Here is a 22,133-nt window from a genome sequence, read left to right as displayed (position 1 = left end):
TGGGTTAGGTCTCATCCCCTTGTGGGAGAGAGATGAATTTAGGTGTTCTTACACTAACTTGTGCCCTAGGAAGAGGGAATTATGTGAACTTAAAAAGCTGTTCACTACAGTTACAACCTTGGAGTATTGAGGGAATAGGGCCACAGAAACTGGCCATGGTGTCACTTGGAACAGACATGAGCCCATGGCTTGTGGGACTTCGTGAGGATGAGCATGAGCATTGACACCTGTGGTGTGAGAAACAGCAGCATTAGGTGATGCTGACCCACAGAGTCCTCTGCGTCCCTGAAGTAGGAAGAGAAGTGATTTACCTTTCAAAGCTCTAGGGAGTTCCTGGACAATTGGCAAGGACACCTGGACAGGAAAATACTGACCTTCGTTCCTGTGTGGTAGGGATAACTCAAACGATTATATTATTGGCAACAATGAAAGAAATGTGATTTTACTTGTACTGTTATCTTTTGGAGCACTTCTTACCAGTGACATTTAACATTACAAGTTATAACTTATATGTTCTTTCAGGTAGGCAGAAAGTTTTTAATATCTTTATGACAATCATACTGTAATTCATATTGTAGATATTTCATTAAAATAACGTGTTGCTTAATGTATAATAAAGCAATGACTGTAGTCAGTTTAGAATTGGGTTCTGTCCTTTCATTAGTCTTCTTGGTGACTAAGATGATATTGGCAAGAGAAGAAATTCAACCCTGGCCAAGATGAACTGTTTATAAGCATTATATTCTTACCAACTATGTATAGTTCATTGGTTGAGTCAGTTATTCACTGATCAGACACTTACTGAACACTAAGCATATGTCAAACACTGTAGGATTCTGGGGCTTCAAATATAAAGGTGATGTGATACATTTTCTTAAAGAACTTATAGATCATTGGTATGGAGAGTCATCTAAATAACAAATTACATTACCTAGTGATCGGTGCTTCAATAGAGGCACGTTCAACGTGCTGTGGGAAGAAATAGGCCTGAGAAACAAACACTGGATGTTATGGGAAGAGCTTCACAGGGGAGGTAAAATTACAGCTTAGTTTTTTTTTTTTTTTTTTTTCCAGGATGAGAAGTTGTTTACCAGGTGGATGAAGAAAAGGGCAGGTCAGACTGAGGGACAGAGCTAGTGGGTGTAAAATAACTGTAAAGCAAAATCTAGCCACTATAGTCAGTGGGGTGGTTTGATGGTGCAGCACAGAGATGTGTCCTTGGGGACAATGACAGAACAACAGTCTTAGACAGTGTTCTGTCCAGAAAGGTCCATCGCCACACAGTCTGAGTGAACAAAAAAACTTCCAACTCAGGAAGGAATAGAAGGCATTTCTCTGCTGGGTTAGCAGGTTTAATGTTCACAGTGAGCGGGAAAAGAAAGATCTATTCCCTGAAGTTTCCAAGTGTGCACTGATCTGTTCAGTCACTAACAGCATCAGACATGGCTATAGCTAGTTCAATAAGCAGTACTTACAAGTGTTACTAAAGAAAGCCATCTGAACCAGAAGAAAACAACTAATAATGGCAGTCAAGAGTCTGCTACCCACAGTGAACAGACCTGGTAATGGCCATACATATCATACACATTATATAAAGCCATAGAAATACTTGGAAATATTAAGCATTTTAGTATCATTGAAGAGTTAGAAGCAAAGGAGATGGATGAGAAATGTGGGTTGTATGCCATGCTTAGAAATCTAGACTTTATTTTGTATTTTATTATTTCCAAAACTGTGCTCAATGTCTGTGAGATACTATTCGTTAGGATTGCAATCCTATTCAAGGATTGCATTCAGCCACAAGCAACAGAAAACCTGGAGTAGCTTAAAATGATGCAGGAATTTAGCTTTCTTATGGGAAGTTCAGGGTTGGTTTACAAGTCAATAATGCCATTAGGGAAATAGGATACTCTCACCTCCTGCTCTCCCATCCTTAGTAGAAGTATATGGTGTCTGCCTTAACTCCAGCATTACATCTTTATTCCAGGAAGGAAGAACAAGAATTGAAAAGGGTGAAAAGGAAGTGCTTTCCGTGACTTCTGTCTACATGATATTGACCAGAATTGTCACTTAGCCTCACCTGGCAGCCAGGAAGGCTAGGACATGAGTATTTGTATTTTTCCCACTTCCATAATTGAGAAAGATTAAAAAAGGGGTCACCATGGATGACGAGTGAGTCTTCAATATCACATTCAGCTTCCCATAACTCAGTTCTTCTCAGTCTCAAATTGAATATTTTGTGAAATACTTACTACTTCTTGGAGACTCATTATGCACAGTAGAGTATCAGTTTCTGAGGAGTCTTACAGCAAAGAAATCTGTTTAAATGTGCATAAGCCAATGTTACCTTAAATTATTTAACCAGAGGACACTTCCGCAGTGAAACACCTTCCAACAATGTGATTTGAAATTCAATGAAGATGTTTATAACTGAGTGACCTAAAATGTGTCATTTGAAAGACAACTTTAGGTGAGATTGAAGATGGCAATCTTGATGGGAGATTGTTGGATGTTACTTCAACAGTTCAGGCAAGAGACAATTTATACTTGCTAAGGGGGTAGTAGTGAAGACTGAAAGGAAGAGAAAGTTTCAAGTAATGGAATTAATATTTGCAAAGGAGAATAAAAAGGAATTGGTGAGTACTGGAGAGTAAATGAACAAAAAGCCTGATGAACAAACAGGAACTGACGTTTTTAACTTGAGCAACCAGGAAGATATCAGTGCCATTAAATTATGTAAGGAAAACAACAGGAGAAGTAGGTTTTGGAAATCAAAGAAAAAAGTTTAGTTTTGGCTCTCTTTAGACAGATTTGTCAAATATAATTGACACTAATATTACACAGAAAGCAGATGAAAACCTCTATCATAAAAATAATTTTATTTGGCCGGGCACGGTGGCTCACGCCTGTAATCCCAGCACTTTGGACAGCCAAGGCGGGCGGATCATGAGGTCAGGAGATTGAGACCATCCTGGCTAATACGGTGAAACCCCGTCTCTACTAAAAATACAAAAAAATTAGCTGGGTGTGCTGTCTCTACTAAAAATACAAAAAATTAGCTGGGTGTGGTGGCAGGCCCCTGTGGTCCCAGCTACTCAGGAGGCTGAGGCAGGAGAAAGGCGTGAACCCAGGAGGCGGAGCTTGCAGTGAGCTGAGATCGCACCACTGCACTGCAGCCTGGGCGACAGAGCCAGACTCCGTCTCAAAAAAAAAAAAAAAAAAAAAAATCTATTTAAGGACTGGAGGAACATTAACTGAATCTAGTTTTCCTTTTGGAAAGAAAGAAATATGCTTAACCTCTTTGATATTAATTTATCCTTTCATTTACATTGCTTAATTGAAGAATAATTTATTGAGGTCATGCTATATACTAGGCGCTGTATTAGAAGATGAACAAGGCAAGGGGTTTGTAATCTACAGTGAACTCAAAACAACATGAAGGCATGAAGAACTTGGAAACAGCAAGATATAAAGGAGACATAGAGGAGGGGAAATGGTGAACTTGGCATTTGAGCTGGATGTCCATGAAAGTGCAATGTTTCAGCAGGCAAAAATGGAGGGGGAAGGGTACTCAGAAACCCATTTTCCTAAATTTTTGACTCTCTTACTAAATGTTAATATTTAATCTTACTAAATGCAAGTACAGTCTCCACTTGGTATCCATGGGGGATTGTTTCTAGGACTATTCCCTGATACCAAAATCCTCACATCCTCGAATCTCTGATATAAAATGTTGTAATATTTGCATCTAACCTATGCATATCTTCCCATATACTTTAAATCATTTCCAGATTCCTTATAGTAACTAATACAATGTAAATGCTATATAAATAGTTGCTATACTGTATTATTTAGGTGATAATGACAAGAAAAACTTTGTGCATGTTCAGCACAAATGAAATTAAAAACAACATTTTTGATTCAGAGTTGCATGAATCCGTAGATGCAAAGCCCACAGATTCAGGGGGCAGACTACAGTTAATGTTATTCTTCAGAATGTTATGCTCCAAAAGAATGGACCTGAAATCTGTTTTGTTCACTGCTGTATCCCTACCACCTAGAAAAGTACCAAACCCAGAGTAGATGTTCAAAAAAGTTTTAATGAAGGAAGAATGTATTAGTTTGTTTTCAGGCTGCTGATAAAGACATACCTGAGAGTGGGGAATTTACAAAAGGAAGAGGTTTAATGGACTTACGGTTCCACCTGGCTGGGGAGGCCTCACAATCATGCTGGAAGGCAAGGAGGAACAAGTCACATCTTACATGGATGGCAGCAGGCAAAGAGAGAGCTTGTGCAGGGAACTCCCATTGTTAAAACCATCAGATCTCATGAGACTTATTCACCATCATGAGAACAGCATGGGAAAGACCTGCCCCTGTGATTCAATTACCTCCATTAGGTTCCTCCAATGACACGTGGGAATTGTGGGACTTACAATTCAAGATGAGATCTGGGTGGAGACACAGCCAAACCATATCATTCCTTCCCTGGCCCTTCCCAAATTTCATGTTCTCATGTTTCAAGACCAATCATGCTTTCCTAACTGTCCCCCAGAGTCTTAACTCATTTCAGCATTAACTCAAAAATCCAAAGTCTTATCTGAGACAACGCAGGTCCCTTTTGACTATGAGCCTGTAAAACCAAGCTAGTAAAAGCAAGCTAATTCCTTCCTAAATACGATGGAGGTATAGGTGTTGGGTAAATACAGCCATTCCAAATGGGAGAAATTGGCCAAAACAAAGGGGCTACAGGTGCCATGCAAGTCTGAAATCCAGTGGGGCAATCAAATCTTAAAGCTCCAAAATGATCTCCTTTGACTCCATGTCTCACATCCAGGACATATTCAACCAAAAGGTGGGTTCCCATGGTCTTGGGCAGCTCTGCTCCTGTGGCTTTGTAGGTAACAGTCTCCCTCCAAGCTGTTTTCATTAGCTGGCATTGAGTGTCTGTGACTTTTCCAGGCACATAGTGCCAGTGGTAGGTGGATCTACCATTGTGGGGTCTGGAGGACAGTGGATCTCTTCTCACAGCTTCACTAGGCCATTCCCCAGTAGTGACTCTGTATGGGGGTTTGACCCCAAATTTTTCTCCTGCATTGCTGTAGCAGAGGTTCTCTATGACAGCCCTGTCCCTGTGGCAAACTTCTGCCTGGACATCCAGGCGTTTCCATACATCTTCTGAAATCTAGGTAGAAGTTTCCAAACTTCAATTATTGACTTCTGTGCACCTGCAGGATCAACACCACATGGAGGCTGCCAAGGCTTGCGGCTTGCACTCTCTAAAGCCACAGCCCAAGCTGTACCTTGGCCCCTTTTAGTCATAGCTGGGGTGGCTGGGATGCAGGGCACCAAGGCCCTAGGCTGCACACAGCACAGAGACCCTGGGCCCAGCCCAAGAAACCATTTTTTCTTCCTAGGCCTCTGGGCCTGTGATGAGAGGGGCTGCTGTGAAGACCTCTGATATGCCCTGGAGACATTTTCTCCATTGTTTTGGGGATTAACATTTGGCTTTTCATTACATATGCAAATTTCTGCAGTCAGCTTGAATTTCTCCTCAGAAAATGGGATTTTGTTTTCTTTTGCATTGTCAGGCTGCAAATTTTCTGAACTTTTATTCTCTGCTTCCCTTATAAAACTGAATGCCTTTAACAGCACTCAGGTTACCTCTTTAATGCTCTGCTGCTTAGAAGATTTTTCTGCCAGATACCCTAAATTGTCTCTCTCAAGTTCAAAGTTCCACAAATCTGTAGGGCAGGGGTAAAATGCCTCCAGTCTCTTTGCTAAAACATAACAAGAGTCGCCTTTGCTCCATTTGCCAACAAGTTCCTCATCTCCATCTGAGACCACCTCAGCCTGGGCCTTTTTGTTCATATCACTATCAGCATTTTGGTCAAAGCCATTCAACAAGTGTCTAGGAAGTTCTAAACTTTCCTACATCTTCCTGTCTTCTTCTGAGTCCTCCAAACTGTTTCAACTTCTGCCTGATACCCAGTTCCAGAGTTGCTTCCACATTTTCAGGTATCTTTTCAGCAATGTACCATTCTACTGGGGCGTTATAATAATTTACTGTGTTAGTATGTTTTCATGCTGCTGATAAAGACATACCTGAGACTGGGCAATTTACAAAAGAAAAAGGTTTAATGGACATAGAGTCCCACATGGCTGGGGAGGCCTCACAATCATGGTGGAAGGCAAGGAGGAGCAAGTCACATCTTACATGGGTGGCAGAAGGCAAAGAGAGAGCTTCTGCAGAGAACCTCCCATTTTTAAAACCATCATATCTCATGAGACTTACTCACTATCGTGAGAACAGCATGGTAAAGACCCACCTCCATGTTTCAATTGCCTCCCACCACGTTCCTCTCACAATACATGGGAACTGTGGGACTTACAATTCAAGATGAGCTTTGGGTGGGGACACAGCCAAACCATATCAAAGCAATAATTAATAAACGGACAAAATGCTTGCCTTTGGTCTCTTTTTAATGCATTTTGTCAGATATCCATCATGTCCTTTTTGGCAGACATATATAGGTCCTCTTTGTTTTTAATGAAGTTGACAAAATATGAAGAATCGAAGGATGTGGATTGTGAGTTTTTACTAGTCTTTGTCAACAGGTTTCCAGGGAAATTGTAGTTTTGACTCTTCTTTTCCATTTTTACATGAAGGATAAGAAAGCCACCATATCTGAATGTCCACTGATGTATTGCCAGCATCTAGCAAATGTTAGGTCCACAAATAATAGTTGAATAAATGCATAAAGTTGTGAATAAAATAATAAATCAACAAATAGAAAAGCATCACTGTTTAAAAAAAGTCTTCCTGCTGATGCAAAGAAAAGAGAATACTTACACACTGTTCATGGGAATGTAAATTAGTACAACCTCTATGGAAAACAGTGTAGAGATTTTTCAAAGAACTAAAAGTAAAATTACCATTTGACCCAGCAATCCCACTACTTATTATCTACCCAAAGGAAAATAAATTATTACATCAAAAAGATGTCTGCACTTGTATGTTTATTGCAGCACTATTCACAATAGCAAAGATGTAGAACCACATTAATAGATGATTGAAGAAAGGAAATGTGGCATACTACTCAGTTACAAAAAAGAATAAAGTTACATTTTTTGTAGCAACATGAATAGAACTAGAGGTCATCATCTTAAGTGAGTTAGAAAGTCAACACACAGTCTCATAAGTAGGAGCTAAATAATTTGTACACATGGACATAGTGGTATAGTAAGCACTGGAGAATCAGTGGGAGGGTGGGAAGGATGAGATATTATTTAGTGGGTACAATGTACACTATTGGGATGATGGCTACACTAAAGGCCCAGACTTTACCACTATGCTTCACTTGTATTCCTTGAATCTATAAAAATAAAAATCTTCCTATGGATCATTTCAACACCCTTAGTTTCATTCTCCCTAATTAGAATAGCCATGGAAGATGATTTTTTAATTTCCCAAATTTGAAATAACTCATCAGAAACCTGTCATAAGCACTATTCAGTGTCAAATACAAAAAGTGGGAAGCAGCTGTAGAATTCACATATTCTCATAATACATGGTGATTAATTTTGTTTACTCAAAAGAGGTGAGTTCATGCAAACAATTGGAAAAAATGTCTGGCTTATTTTTGTTTTGGTGGTTTTTTTTTTGGACAGTATAACCCGTGCACTTTGTATGTCTCAAGAAAGAACCACATTACTGAGTTTCACATCAGCCTTATTCTGTGTAGGAAAAATACAATAGATTTTATTACTTCTTTATACATATTCACAACCTATGGCTCAGGTTTTGTTTTCTTTGTGCTTCTTGGAAATTGAAAGGACTAATCTTTCATCAGGGTTGAGGACAAGAACACTGAATATGCCATTATAGCTTTTCTGCAACAAATATACCCAGAGAAGGTTAGGAGACAATTACCAAATTGTAATCGGCAAGGCTAAATTGTTTTAGTTTTTTCAAAATAAAAACAGCTTTTTAATTTTAATGTTAAACACAATTTATACTTACTGTGTAAAATTTGAGCAATACAGAGAAGCAAAACTAAGATAGAAGGTTACTGAGGCCCAAAGAATGTGAGAGTGCTCATTTCCCTGTATGCCTTTGCCTATACTGAGTAATGTCAAATCTCGATTGAGTGATAATTTAAATCATTATTGAAAGCACAAGAAAACTATCACCTGCAAAACTGTTTACAGTCATCTCTGAAAATTATAGAATTTGGTGTTAACATGGCTTAATAGTGTAGAGTCTATGTGTCTTGGATTTTCTGGAAGGGACTTGACTTCAGTATTTTATCCTAGTGGATGCATTAATAATAATACTAACTAACATTTATTGAGCATTTTTAATCTACTTCTAGATGTGTGAGAAACAATTATTCTTATAATATACATTTTACAAGTGAGGAAACTGAGGCACAGAAAGGTTAAGTAACTTGCCCAAAGTCATATAGCTAGGAAACACATAAATTTTTTATTTTACGTCACATTTTTGGTTAAAAAATATGGTTATCATTATTAATAGCTAACATAAAGACAAGAGATGGAGGCTGTGCCTTTTTTGTGCTAGGAAAAAGAGAAATATAATTATACAATTATACTGACAAAGGAATATCCCCAAATCACCAAGAGAGTAACAGGAAAGGTCAGGAGGGATGGTATAGATCTAAGCATAAGAGCATATATTTTATTAGTTTTCTATTGCCATTGTAACAAATTCTGTAAATTTAATGGCTGGAAACAACACACATTTTTATCTTTATAGTTCCAAGGGTTAAAGTCCAATATAGGTCTCACTGGTTAAAATCAAGGTGTTGTCAGGGTTATGTCTCCTTCTGGAGGTTCTAGGGGGACATCTGTTTCCTTGCCTTTTGCACCTTTTGGAAGCCACCCACATTCCTCGGCTCATTCCTTCCTCCATCGTCAAAGCAAGCTATGATTGAGTTTTCTTCCTTTTTCACATCACACCATTCTGTACTCCTTTTCTGCCATCTTCTACTTTTAAGAACTTTGTGATTTCATTGCCCCCACCCCCTAGATGACCAAGGATAAGCTCCCTATTTTAAGGTCATCTTACTTACGAACTTAATTCTATCTCTAACATATTCACAGGATCCAAGGATAGGATGTTTACATCTTTGAGGAGCAATAATTCTGCTTACCACAATATAAGTGGTCTTCAAAAAGTTCATGGAAAATGGGTATTATGAAAAAACAATACATGACTTTATTTTTTGAACCAAAATAAACTCCTACTAATTTGTTATAACATGTCGGAACAGGATCTAGTTTGAGGCACTAAGAAGGATAAGACATCAGTTTGAAAAGAGCCCCATCAGAGAAACATAAGTCTGCTAAAATTGAAGCAAGAATGACAATAAATTTATGGTGAAGCTTGGGTGGCAGATTGGTGAAATCATTGATGCCCTACAAAAAGTTTATAGGGACAATGCATCAAAGAAATCAGCAGTTTACAAGCAGATAACTCCTTTTAAAAAGGGATGAGACAATGTCAAAGATGAATCCCATAGTGGCAAACCATGCACATCAATTTGGGAAGAAAAATTAACCTTGTTCATGCTCTAATTGAAGAGAACCAACAATTAACAACAGAAACAATAGGCAACATCAAACATATCTCAATTGGTTCAGCTTACACAATTCTGACTGAAAAATTAAAAGTTGAGCAAACTTTCTTCTTGATTGGTACTGCAACCATTGAACCCAGATCAGCTGCAGGCAAGAGCAGAGATTTCAAAAGAAATTTTAAACAAGCGCCATCAAGATCCTGAGGCATTTCTTCAAAGAATTGTTAACAGGAGGAGATAGACCATGGCTTTACCAGTACAATCCCGAAGACAAAGCACAATGAAAGCAATGAGTGCCAAGAGGTGGAAGTGGTTCAGTCAAAACAAAAGCAGACTGGTGAAGAGGAAAGGTCATAGAAACAGTTATTTGGGATGCTCACAGCACTTTGCTTACTGACTTTCTGGAGGGCCAAAGAGCAATAACATCTGCTTATTATGAGAGTGTTTTGAGAAAGCCAAAGCTTTAACAGAAAACAGCCAGGGAAAGCTTCACTAGAGAGTCCTTCTCCACCACAACAATGCTCCTGCTCACTCCTCTCATCAAAGAATGGCAGTTTTGTGAGAGTTTCAGTGGAAAACCATTAGGCATCCACCTTACAGTTTTGATTTGGCTCCTTCTGACTTTCCGTTTCCTAATCTAAAACAATCTTTAAAGGGCTCCCATTTTTCTTTAGTTAATAATGTAGAAAAGACTACCCTGACATGATTAAATTCAAAGAACCCTCAGTTTTTTTAGGGATTGATATGTTTAGGCTTTGTCTTCCCACTCAAATCTCATCTTGAAATATAATCCCCATAATCCCCATGTGTCAAGGGAGAGACCTTGTGTTGGATCATGGGGCAATGTCCCCCATGTCGTTCTTATGATAGTGAATTCTCACGAGATCTGATGGTTTTATAAGTGTCTAACAGTTCTTCCCTCATATACTCGCTTTCTCTTGCCTGCTGCCATGTAAGACATGCCTGTTACCCTTCCACCATGATTGTAAGTTTCCTGGGGACTCCCCAGGCATATGGAACTGTGAGTCAATTAAACTTCTTTCCTTTATAAATTACTCAGTCTCAGGTATTTCCTTATAGCAGTGTGAGAACTAACGAATACAGGGATAGACTAAATGGCTAGTATCATTGCTTACAAAAGTGGCTGGAATTTGATGGAACTTATGTTGAGAAGTAAAATTTTTATTTATGTTTTATCTTGTCTATTTTTTCCATGAACTTTCTGAAGTCCTCTCATAGGCTCCAGACTCCTCCCTCCCTTCTTGTTTCCTTCTTTCCTTCCTTCCTCCCTACCCCTCCGTCCCTCCCTCCCTCCCTCTCTCCCTCCCTCCCTTCCTTCCTTCCTTCCCTCCTCCCTTCTTCTTTCCTTCCATCCCTCCTTCCTCCCTTCTTCCTTCCTTCCCTTCTTCCCTCCTTCCATCCTCCCTCCCTCCTTTCTTTTTTTCTTATTTCCTTCCTTCATTTTTTTAATCTATTAAAAAAATACTTATGAGTGCCTCTATAGTTGAAACATGGTTCTAGTGTCTAAGGATATAGCAGAGAACTTAACAAATCAAGTCCCTACCCTCATGGAGCTTACATTCCAGAGAAGGAGATGAACAATAAACAAATACATGTATGACAAACATCAGGTCATAGAAAGTGTCCGAAGATAAGGAAAGTAAGGAGAGAAGGTGGAGAATGACAAAGGCCGGGAATGTGTGACGATTTTTGGTAGAGATTAGGGAGGGCCATTCTAAGAAGACAACTGTTGAGTACAAACCTGCATGAAGTGAGGAGTCTCAGAGGTGAGCATTCCAGGCAGAAGAAATAGTCAGTACAAAGACCGTGGCATGAGAAAGATGGTCATTTTGGAGAAATAACGAGGTCAGCATGTCTAGAATAAAGTGAATGGGGCAGGAATTGGTGAGAGATGGGATAGCATGGCTCAACAGCCAGGTCCTCTAGGGCCTGTGGGCCATGAAATTGATTCTGGGAGATATAGAAGTTTTGATCAAAGGAATAATAGATCTGACTTGCATTTTGAAAAGCTCATGCTGCCTGATGTATAGTTTAGTACCTTTGAAAACATGAGAATGGAAGTAAGACAACCAGGGAAAAGGCACCTGCAGTAATCTAAACAAAATGTGATGCTGCTTTGAATTATGCTAGTGAGTCATAGTGGCGAGATGTCAGATTCAAGACAGAACTTAACTTGGGTTGTAGGAGGGTACAGAGAAAAGAGAGGAGTCAAGACCGTATCTTATGTTTCAGTTTGAGCAACTGGGTAAATGCTCCTACATTCTAACAGGGATGGTAAACACGAGAAGGAATAGATTTTGAGGAGTGGTGAAATTGAGAGAAATTTTGGACATGTTGGATTTGTCTATTAGGGATCCAAACTGAGATGTTTTGAAGGGAGTTGGATATCTGAGACTGGAATTTTAGGAAGAAATCAGGCTTAGAGATAGAAATTTAGAAGGGATCAGCTTATGGAAGTTGATACATGGAGGTCAGGCAAAAACATTGGAGAATGGGAGAGTGAATTGCTCACTGGGTGGTGCCAAGGAACCTCTAAGCTTTGTGGTCACTTAAGATAGTACAGATTAGCATAGCTGTGTGTTTTCTTGGGCCACATGCACTTTGCATGCATTGGGTAGTGAATGAGGAGGTTGGAAGATGACTGAAACAAGGATCCAGGTGCTTTGGATTGGAATGCCAATTCCTCACTTCCATGCTAGGCCTAGTAGCCTTTCTCAATTCTATTTTCCTGACGATGGAAGAAATAGCAAGGCTTATTTCTAAGGACTCTTGTGAGAGAGGACAAAGGAGTACAAAGGGCTTAGCCTAGCATCTTGAGCAGAATAAGAGTTTAGTGGTTGGCAGCTGGGATCATAGTTGTGGTATTTACTATCGTCATCAACATCAAGATAAGCAACATTGCATCATAGTGTTCCAGAGCATTGAACTTATTTTAAGGAATAATATGCTTAGAATATCTGTCTCCAAAATGTCAAACAATAATGTGAGGTGAGTAATTGAGCTTAATATGGATAATAAATCAATCACTCACAAAGTAACATTTTTCGACATGCAGAAGTCCTCATGCTTTTTTATTTTGATTCTTTAAGCACTTCTATGTATTTCACATCCCATTTCAATGAACCCTCATTTCTATCCTGCCCTCAACAACTTATTTCCTATAACGGTAGTTATCTTTAGTGTCCCTCTTTCAAGATCACTTTTAGATCATCCCATATAACTCCTTATGTTATATGTTGAAACAGTTTTATTTTTTAATACTCAACTTTCATAGAAGAGATCCTCTAAATATGAGATGATCAGGAGTTCATTTGCTAAAGATTCTGGTATTAGAGTACCAACAAGAAATGGATGAAACACTCAGATTAAAATGATGTAAAGAAGATTTTGTGTTTTGTTTTGCTTTCTTTAAAAAGAAAAACAAAGAAGTGAGGACCACAAGAGTTAGTATAGTAACTCAGGCCTACTAGCTGTGCCTGGTAAGATCCCCAGGTTTGAAGAAAGATCCGGAGAAAAAGCAATTAATTATTGGTTTTATCCCAAGAAAACCCCACAGTCAAGGAACCAGGGAAATAATTCTTCTGACCTCACTCTCCTCCCAGTCCCATGCCCCACATCTCCTTTCAGGAAGGCCCACTGGCTGACCCAAGCAGAAGCCAGTGGGTGCAGGAGTTCACTGATGTGGTTCATCCCAGAGGAGGCTGACACTCTCCCAGGCAGGGAGCAGCATAGGGGAGGATGCAGAGTGCACTTGGAGGGACTCAGTAACTTGGTAAAAAGATCTGGCACATTGCCTGTTTTGGGACTTCTCTACTGAACACCTGCTCTCAATACAAATAACTCCTGTAGGAAGTAGTTCTTTCCATCTTCCAATCCACCCACCTGGAACACCTGGATGGCCATTACTGTGTAACATCAGCCTCCAGCCCTCATTTATCTTTTCTCCTCTTACCTCCATCTCGCTTTAAAATAGATTTCTTTAATTAGGCTTCAAATGAGAACCTTTTACTGAACGTCTCCTTTCAAGTAGCTACATCAATAAAAAAAAGCTGTAGGAACTTAATACATTCAACTCACCACATCTCATCCTCACTTGATGTGCTTTATGTTTGAATTATATTGCCTGTGCGTATTACTTTGAGTGTTCCTGGGCCAGATATGGTACCATCCCTGAAACTATATTCAGGAGTTAGTGTTCCATAGAAGGTAATGAGGAACAAATTAATCTTAAAGGTATGTCATAAAAAGCTATTTAAAAACATTAGCATCAAGTGCCCTTCTAAAGCCAGTTACTTAAGCAGATGGTGTTTTTAAAGAAACACTGTAGAGTTAGTCCAGGCTAGCAATAGTCTATAGATTTTTAAATTGCTCTGACCTTATGATTGTTAATATTCCTGATATAGAAATACATTTTAAAAATTGCCAATATATGCAATAGCTGTGGTGTTTCAAAAAACATTTCCACACCTCTCTCTCCAGTACTATAGATTCTAAATAAAATGATGGTGTTCTTTTGAGAGGTACCTGCTGAGTCCCCAAGTGGACAAGAAACAAACACTGTTATTTTGGCTCCAAAAGGAAACCAGGAATATTTCTAAGGCTTTTCTAGAATAAGTAAAAACCAAGTAAAAACTTGGTTTTGAGATTGGATTTTGCTTGGAAAGTGCCCCCTGCCCCTTGACAACTGTAGGAAGAGGAGAGAGGGAATGCCATAAAAAATTAAACAGGTCATCTCGGGGGCTGGGCTGGCTTTGTTTTCAGACAGATGACCATGAGTGAGGTGCTCAGGAGGGGGACAATGATCCATGTGGCCACTTCTTTGGCTTCCAGCTTCAACCATTGGTGGTGGGAGCAGAATGGCCTTGGAAGCAGGTGGGACTGCCATTCTTGATTCTCCTTTCTAATTATATGAAGTGTGGAAAAAGGATATTGGAAACAGAGACCCAGCTGTGCCCAGTGACAGTTCAAACACAATGAGGACAAAGAACTCCAAACGCAAAAGGGAAGCTGTTTTAATCTCAGGTGCCTGCACTCTTCTATCACTATATAAAAGAGAGCGAGCAGAAATAATAGAAGAGAAATAATACAATGAATGGGTCTCCCTCTTGTCATTCCTTCTGGTACCAAACCTTGAATCAATCACTCAAGAGAAGAAAGCGCACAAGATAAAGTGAGGAAAATGGAGTAGGTCGCTAGCTGTAGAATTTAGAGGGTGTAGACTAATCAAATTAGAGTAATACCTTTTCCTTCTACTATGCAGCCTTGATAGTGAATTTAAAGGATCTGTTTGAAAAAAGGGAGATGTTATCTCAGAGAGAGAAATGAGGCAATGTATAGTATTTACCCCAAGATAACGTAAGTATTTATGTCCTTCCCTTCTCTCTTCATCCCTCCTCTTCCCTGTCTCTGCCTTTCCTTCACACAGTGTTAGAAATAATTCCAGAGACTGAACAGCTTGTGAGCTGCCCACAAAAGTGTTTAAGGAGCTGGAATCTCAGGGCAATAAAAATAATTCACAGAGTATTCTCTTCATGTGTCATAGACACAGCTTGAAGGACAGAACAAACTTCATACAGTAATGTAGATCCATTTTGTCTAGTTCCTTAAGTAGCTAAAGTTTTGCTGATTACATCATGTACTATTTTTAGTAAGACTTCAGTGTAACCATGGAAACTGCTTTTGCTGAAAACTCTCACACTATTTCCTTCGAAATTAGCCATGAAGAAGAAAACCTTTGCAGAAAACTAATAAGAAATAAATGAGTAAGATTCAAGGGAGAAAAAAAACCACAACTTAGTCACAAAAATATTCACATGTATGTAGACACCTAGACACATGTGTGGGACACAGTTATGCATAGACTTATATATGTATGTAAAATCACTTGAATTTTTGCATTCTTTTTGACTGGTAACAGGCTGAGCATATGACAAAATGTAGTTTATTACAATGGTACAGCACTGAATATAAATCTGAAGGGAAGCCTTCCCCTGAGGAACCCGGAAACACTGTTTCCTGGCAACAAGATATAATAGAAAGTTTCACAAGACAATCCTTTTGTCCAGTTGGGAACTTGCTGGGGTTTGAGCAGTAGGTGTGAAGAGAACAATTCCCCATACCACTTTGAAAAGACTGAACTAGTCCCTCCAAACATTGCCTTGGGATGAAAGATGGTAAGTCAGGTGACTGTGCATGGTAGAGTTATTTAATGCGGGTTTCATGGTTCTACCCTTTGGCAGGCAGGATGGCTACCCTAAAAGTGTCCACACTGATCCCTGAAACCTGTGAATATATTATATTACATGGCTAAAGGGATTTTGCAGATGGAATTAAGGTTATGGACATTAAAATAGGGAGATTGTTCTGGATTATCTATATGGGGCCAATTTAATCATGTGAGCCCTTAAAAGCAGAGAACTTTTTTTGACTGGAGTCATAGATATGTGGCAGAGAGAGATGTTAGAGACATTCTAGGTGAGAAGGACTCAACTCACAGTTGATGGCTTGAAGATAGAAGTGGTCACATGAAACTATGAGATGAAAATGAATTGTTTCAACAACCTAAATGAACCTGGAATGAGCCTGGAATTCCCACCATAGCTTCCATGGGTGATAAGAGCCAGCTCAACCACCTTGATTTTGGCCTTTTGAGATCCTAAGCAGAGTACCCAGCCAAGCCCTCTGGACTTCCGACCTAGAGAATCGTGAGATAGTGAATGGGTGCTGCAAACTGCCAGGTTTGTGGCACATTTGTTACTACAGCAATAGGAAACCAATACATACTCCAAAACATCTGTGTTAGAGATGTCGCTTAGTAGTGAATCTTCCTTCCCACTAGTGCAAAAAGGACAAAGAGAACTTCTTTGGGTGTCTTTAAAAAATCTCATTGCCATTTATCAAAAACTTGAAAACGTCATACCCTTTGACAAGCAATTATGCTTCCTAGAATTTGTCTTAAGGATGAAGCTTTGTTGTAAAAATGTTGAATGCTTATAATGTTATGTATACCAGCACAAAACTAGAAACAACCTAAAATTTTGTCAATAGGGTTCTATTTTGTCAATTCCAAGCAGCCAACCCTCAAGTAATGAAAACATCCAGAGATAGACCTTACCTTCAGGTAAGGCTGGATCCAGGTGTTTCAATGTCTTCATGGTCCCATATTTCTCTTTACCTCATGGATAAGCGTTTTCCCTAGCCAAGCAGAAAAAGAGCTCTGCTAGAAAAGTTCTTTGAGGATTTTGTCCACAGGAATCATATCTGGTCACAGGAACCAGGAAGATGAGTATTTTGAAAGGTTAAACCTATGGCAGGGTTAGCCTCACCTGAGTGGCATGGAATGGCTTTCCTAGAGGAAATAAGGGTTCTGTTAGCAAAATAGGGAGAAGCAATACTGTACAGGAAAAACAAGAGCTATCCATCAGACCACCCATGCAGAACCCAGGCTTTGGACAGCCAGACAATCAGTCAACCAGAGTTTTCATTGACAGCGTCTCAGAGTCTACTCCCTACCAAGTAAGTTCCAGGCCCTATTCTTCCAATGAAGGCTCCTACTGCTAAGGGAAGCTGGAGCATCCCTCATCTCCAGGCACTCCAAGCAATTCGTAATTGTGGCAGAGATGGGCCATTGCTACCATCTGTTCCATAGCCTGTGCCATTGCTCTCATACTTCACCAATTCTGAAACTTGAGAACAATTCTTCCCACTTTTGAGGAACACTGTGCAGTGTCACATTAAAAACAATTCATGACGATAAGAGTTGGATCATCTACTTTCTTCCTAACCCATAATGAGTTCCTTGCCTTTCTAGCCCAATATCTGGAAGGAAGTCAGTAAATATGTGTTGAATGAATGACTTCTGAGGTTAGGATAAGTATTTGTTCCCCTTCTTCGTTCAGATCCTCACATCATAGCCACAGGATTTCCACTGTCTACCCTAATGTCGTCTTCAATGAGGCTCCCAGGAAATTTAGGCACCTCCCAGAGCCCTTGAAAGCCCAGAGTTCACAGGTGGTCATTCAAGTTATGCCCTCCTTTCAAAGTATACAATAACCAAGCCAACTATTATTATGAATTGTCTAATATTCTACAAAATAGAAAATTTCTATTTTTCATACCTCCTCTACCTAATCCTCAGCTACTAAAAATGACTGTGGAATTTTGAAGAAAATATTTTAAAGCTATGGTAAGTTCTTACTAGTCTTTGAGGGTTTAGGCAGAGTCCCTGGGATAGGAAGAAAAGAGTCTGGGGTTTCTTTCCAGTATCTGGATTTTCTAACCTTATTTATGTTTCTCTGTAAATGAGAATAGTGTTTCTGAATATCATCTGCTATCAGGAAAATTGTGCATTATGGGTCCTCCATATTTGGGATGGTAAACAGCAGGAGAAAATGAGGAGCTGAGGACTTGTTCTATGGAATGCATATTGGCTAATGATCAGCTCTATGCGGCATTATGCAGAGAGCAGGGCTGGGTGACCTCTGGTCTCTTCCACTTAGAAATTCTCTGTTTCTGATGCTCCAGGAGGATCTTTGGTAAAATCTTCTCAGATTGGCAGCAATTGTCTTGTACTTTCTTGAAAAGTCTTGAAAAATACTGTTGAGGATATGAAAAAGGCCCAGAAATCAGAGGCAGTGTGTACTTTCAGATTATTACCCATTCCTTGAATTCTCTTTGGGGGATACTTGCTAGATAATTACCAGAACAAATCACTGAGTGACTGCAGGACCCGCAAGCCAAAGGCTGTCCCTAGACAGAAAAGCAATGTAGGCAAAGTTGTCATTTGATGCATTTGTTTCACCCTGCTCCATCCCTGCTTCCCATCTCTAGTTTTCCTATGGCTTTACGCTACCTCCCTCCCCAACTCCAGCTCTCTAGGACCATCTGCTGCACACCCTACTAAAGCAAATTCTGGTCTTGTCCTGATCTCTTTCTGAGTAAACACAGATTTGTGCAATATTCCAGTTTCTCAGGCATCCTCCTTGAATGACAGTTCTTTTTGAGTGACAATTAGCTCATCTGGCAAATGTATCTTTGCTATTGAATTAATGTTTCGCATGTCATTTGCAGGTTAGCAGGGGCTCACTGGAGATAGCATGTTAACATACTGAAGCCCAAGTAAGGACTAAAGGACCTTTTCTTGACACTTCTAAGCCATACAACTGATGTGTGGTAGAGACAGGAATGGAGAGTCTACGTCTTCTTACTCAAAACCTAAAGAGTAGTTTCTTCTAGAATTTTTCTGTTGAGGCATAGCCAATTTAGTCTTCTTTTGAGAACTACCTCCCCACCCCACTCTAATTAATTAAGTTACATCTCACACATTATTCTATTCTACCAAAAAATAAATAGGTACACTAAACTTGGTATGTTTATTTCTTTTTTTACACCCTTATAAATTGTATTTCATTTCTGCTATTCCATGGCTAGTGGGCTCTCAAAAATCACCAGAAACCACTTAATCACCAAGCTTTCTATATTAAGCCCGTGTGATCTGTCTGTATCATTAGATGCTGCCTCCTGCTTGAGTCTCTAGCCTCTTTTGGTATTCCACTGGTTCTCTTTCTTCTTCTCTGATGAATTCTTTGTCTCAGTAACTGTTTTCTTTTCCTTTGTCTAAACCCTTATGACTGGAGCTTCCATAAGAATCACTTGGACTTCTCTCTCCCACTCCCTAACCCATTGAGCTAAACACGAAATCCTCAGCCCAACATCTGCCAAGTCTAAACACTGTGGCTGTTGCTTTGATTTAATCCCTTGTTGCTTTTCCTTGAACTTTCTGTTTCCTGTCTCTAATCTCTTCCCCTACACATCTGTCTTATACACAACTTGAGTCACCTGGTCTTGATACTCTCACTATGCCTCAAATGCCTTTGTGTGTCTCTATTCCTATTCAAAGAGCTTGCTACACCATTTGTAACTGTCTTTGAAGTCTTATCCCTTCATTATTCTCTTGCCCTTCTCCCCACAGTCTTCACTCCTTTAATTAACACCACTCAAGAGAGAACCAGGTGGGCCCCTCACTTTTCATTCCTGGAAACACCTCCAGTATTAGTTCCCCAAAATGGCTGCCACAAATGACCACAAACTCGTGGCATAAAACAACAGAATCATACTCTCTGACAATTCTGGAGGCTCCAAGTCCAAAATCCAGCTGTTGACAGGGCTACACTCCCTCTGAAGGCTCTAGTGGAGAATCCTTTCTTGCCTCTTCCAGCTTCTGAACTTTCAGGAAAATTGTGCATTATGGGTCCTGTATTCCATAGCTTATGGCAGCAGCACTCCAGTGTTCACATGGACTTCTTCTCTGTGTCTTTGTGTGCCTTCTCCTTTTCTGTCTGAGAATACTTCCTTAGGATTTAGGGCCCACCTGAAACCCAGGATGATCTCATTTTGAGATCCTTAACTTAATTGCATTTGTAAAGATCTTATTTCTGAAGGTCACATTTACAGGTACCAGAGGTTAGAACTTAGACATGTTTTCTGGGGGACACAACTGAACCCACTATATGTTCATCTTCTGATTCTGTTTCTTTATAATAACAATCCTTCCTCCTGAAGGATTGCCATTTTGACTTGTCTAAATCCAACCCAGTTTGGGAACTAGCCAAAATCCCAACTTCTCCATGGGGTTTTCCCTGAGTCTTCCAGAATTATTGTCTTTTTCAAACTCCTGGAGTACATTGCACCTCTCCAATAGAATTTCATATAAAGTCCTTTGAGGTAGAAGTATTTATAAACCTATCTCTTTTTCTTCTCCAGGAGACTTTTACTTTCTGAGAACAACATGACCTTTGTAGCCCCCGCTGGAGATTTCCAAGTTGGAATTATTTATGCATTAGCTGAATTGAATGGACTACAAAGTCATGGGTCTACTATGACAGATCATGTCCATGGGTGGCAGTGAGAATTTCTATGGGTTGATAGGGGCTGTGGTCTCTTTTGCCCTGTCCAGATAGGATTTGGAGATAGGGGTACAATTTAAACAAGATAAAGCAATTAAGCAACCCCCATTAAATCTTGAAGGCAAAGATAAACTGTCAAAAGAAGGATCCTTTTGAAACATCTGCAACCAGTACCAAGCTTTTTTTTTTTTTTTTTTTTTTTTTTTTTTTTTTAATAAAACAAAACTGAGTAGTCATATAATTTATAGGCTGCTAAACTCTAAAAGAGGGCCTAGTGCTGTTTCACTCCAATCATAAAGCTGAATGAATGTGTGATTTGCCCAAAACCATACAAGTCGTCCATGGCAGAGCCAGGAATGGAGAGTCTAAGCCTTCTCATTCAAAACCTAAGGAGTAGTTTCTTCTAGTATTTTTCTGTTGAGCCATAGCCAATTTAATCTTCTTTTGAGAACTGTCTCCCCACCACACCCTAATTAATAGCAAGGATGACAAACTTTACTTTGTTTTAAAGAAGTTTTGGATTCTGTATATACCCAAAGGATTATAAATCATGCTGCTATAAAGACACATGCACACGTATGTTCATTGCGGCACTATTCACAATAAAGACTTGGAATCAGCAAATGTCCTCAGTGACAGACTGGATTAAGAAAATGTGGCACATATATGCCATGGAATACTATGCAGCCATAAAAGGATGATTTGTGTCCTTTGTAGGGACATGGAATTGCAGCTGGAAACCATCATTCTCAATGAAACTATCACAAGAACAGAAACCAAACACATGTTCTACTCACTCCTTAGGTGGGAACTGAACAATGAATCACTTGGACTGGAAGGGAATATCACACACTGGGGCCTATTGTGAGGAGGGGGGAGGAGGGAGGGATTGCATTGGGAGTTATACCTGATGTAAATGACGAGTTGATGGGTTCTGATAAGTTGATGGGTGCAGCACAGCAACATGGCACAAGTATACATATGTAACAAACCTGTACGTTGTGCACATGTACCCTAGAACTTAAGGTATAATAATAATAAAAAAAAAAAGAGAAGTTTTGGATTCCCGAGTGCCTTTAGCATAAATATCCTAAATTGGAAAATAAACAAGTGCAAATAACACTGAGATGTATTTCTAATATATAAAATAGCCTGTTTGCAGTTAGCTCTTCAACATGCTGATTTCATTTCCTTTGGATGTATACCTTCTAGTGGGATTCCTGCATCATATGGCAGTTGTATTTTTAATTTTTGAAGTGCCCCCACACTGTTTTCTATAATGGCTGTACTAGTTTACATTCCCACCAACTGTATAGATGAGTTTCCTTTTTTCCACATCTTTGCCAGCACTTGTTATCTTTTTGTCTTTTTGATAATAGCCTTTCCAACTGGGGTGAGGGGATACCTCATTGTGGTTTTGATTCGCATTTCCCTGATGATTAGCGATATTAATTTTTAAAATATATCTGTTGGCCATTTGTATGTCTTCTTTTGAGAATGTCTATTCAAGTCTTTTGGCCATTTTCAAATCAGGTTATTATTATTTTTTGCTCCTGAGTTGTTTGAGTTTTGTATATATTTTGGATATTAACCCTTTTTCAGATGT

The 22,133-nt window shown here is 39.4% G+C and overlaps 1 long non-coding RNA gene across 3 annotated transcripts in view; it reads left to right on the top strand.

The window, feature by feature from the left end:
- The first annotated feature begins 11,093 nt into the window (after positions 1 to 11,093).
- The window catches only part of LOC103875998, a 34,136-nt gene continuing 23,096 nt past the window's right edge, over positions 11,094 to 22,133 (top strand). For all 3 annotated transcript variants that reach the window (XR_635046.4, XR_002515805.2, XR_002515804.2), the window contains exon 1: positions 11,094 to 15,796. This is a non-coding gene — a long non-coding RNA (uncharacterized LOC103875998). The remainder of the gene's footprint in view (positions 15,797 to 22,133) is intronic.

The sequence above is a fragment of the Papio anubis genome, chromosome 9 (genome assembly GCF_008728515.1).
Source record: "Papio anubis isolate 15944 chromosome 9, Panubis1.0, whole genome shotgun sequence".
In the NCBI taxonomy this organism is placed as follows: Eukaryota; Metazoa; Chordata; class Mammalia; order Primates; family Cercopithecidae; genus Papio; species Papio anubis.
Note: the sequence above shows the minus strand (reverse complement) of the source record. Positions and strands in the feature narration are given on the sequence as shown.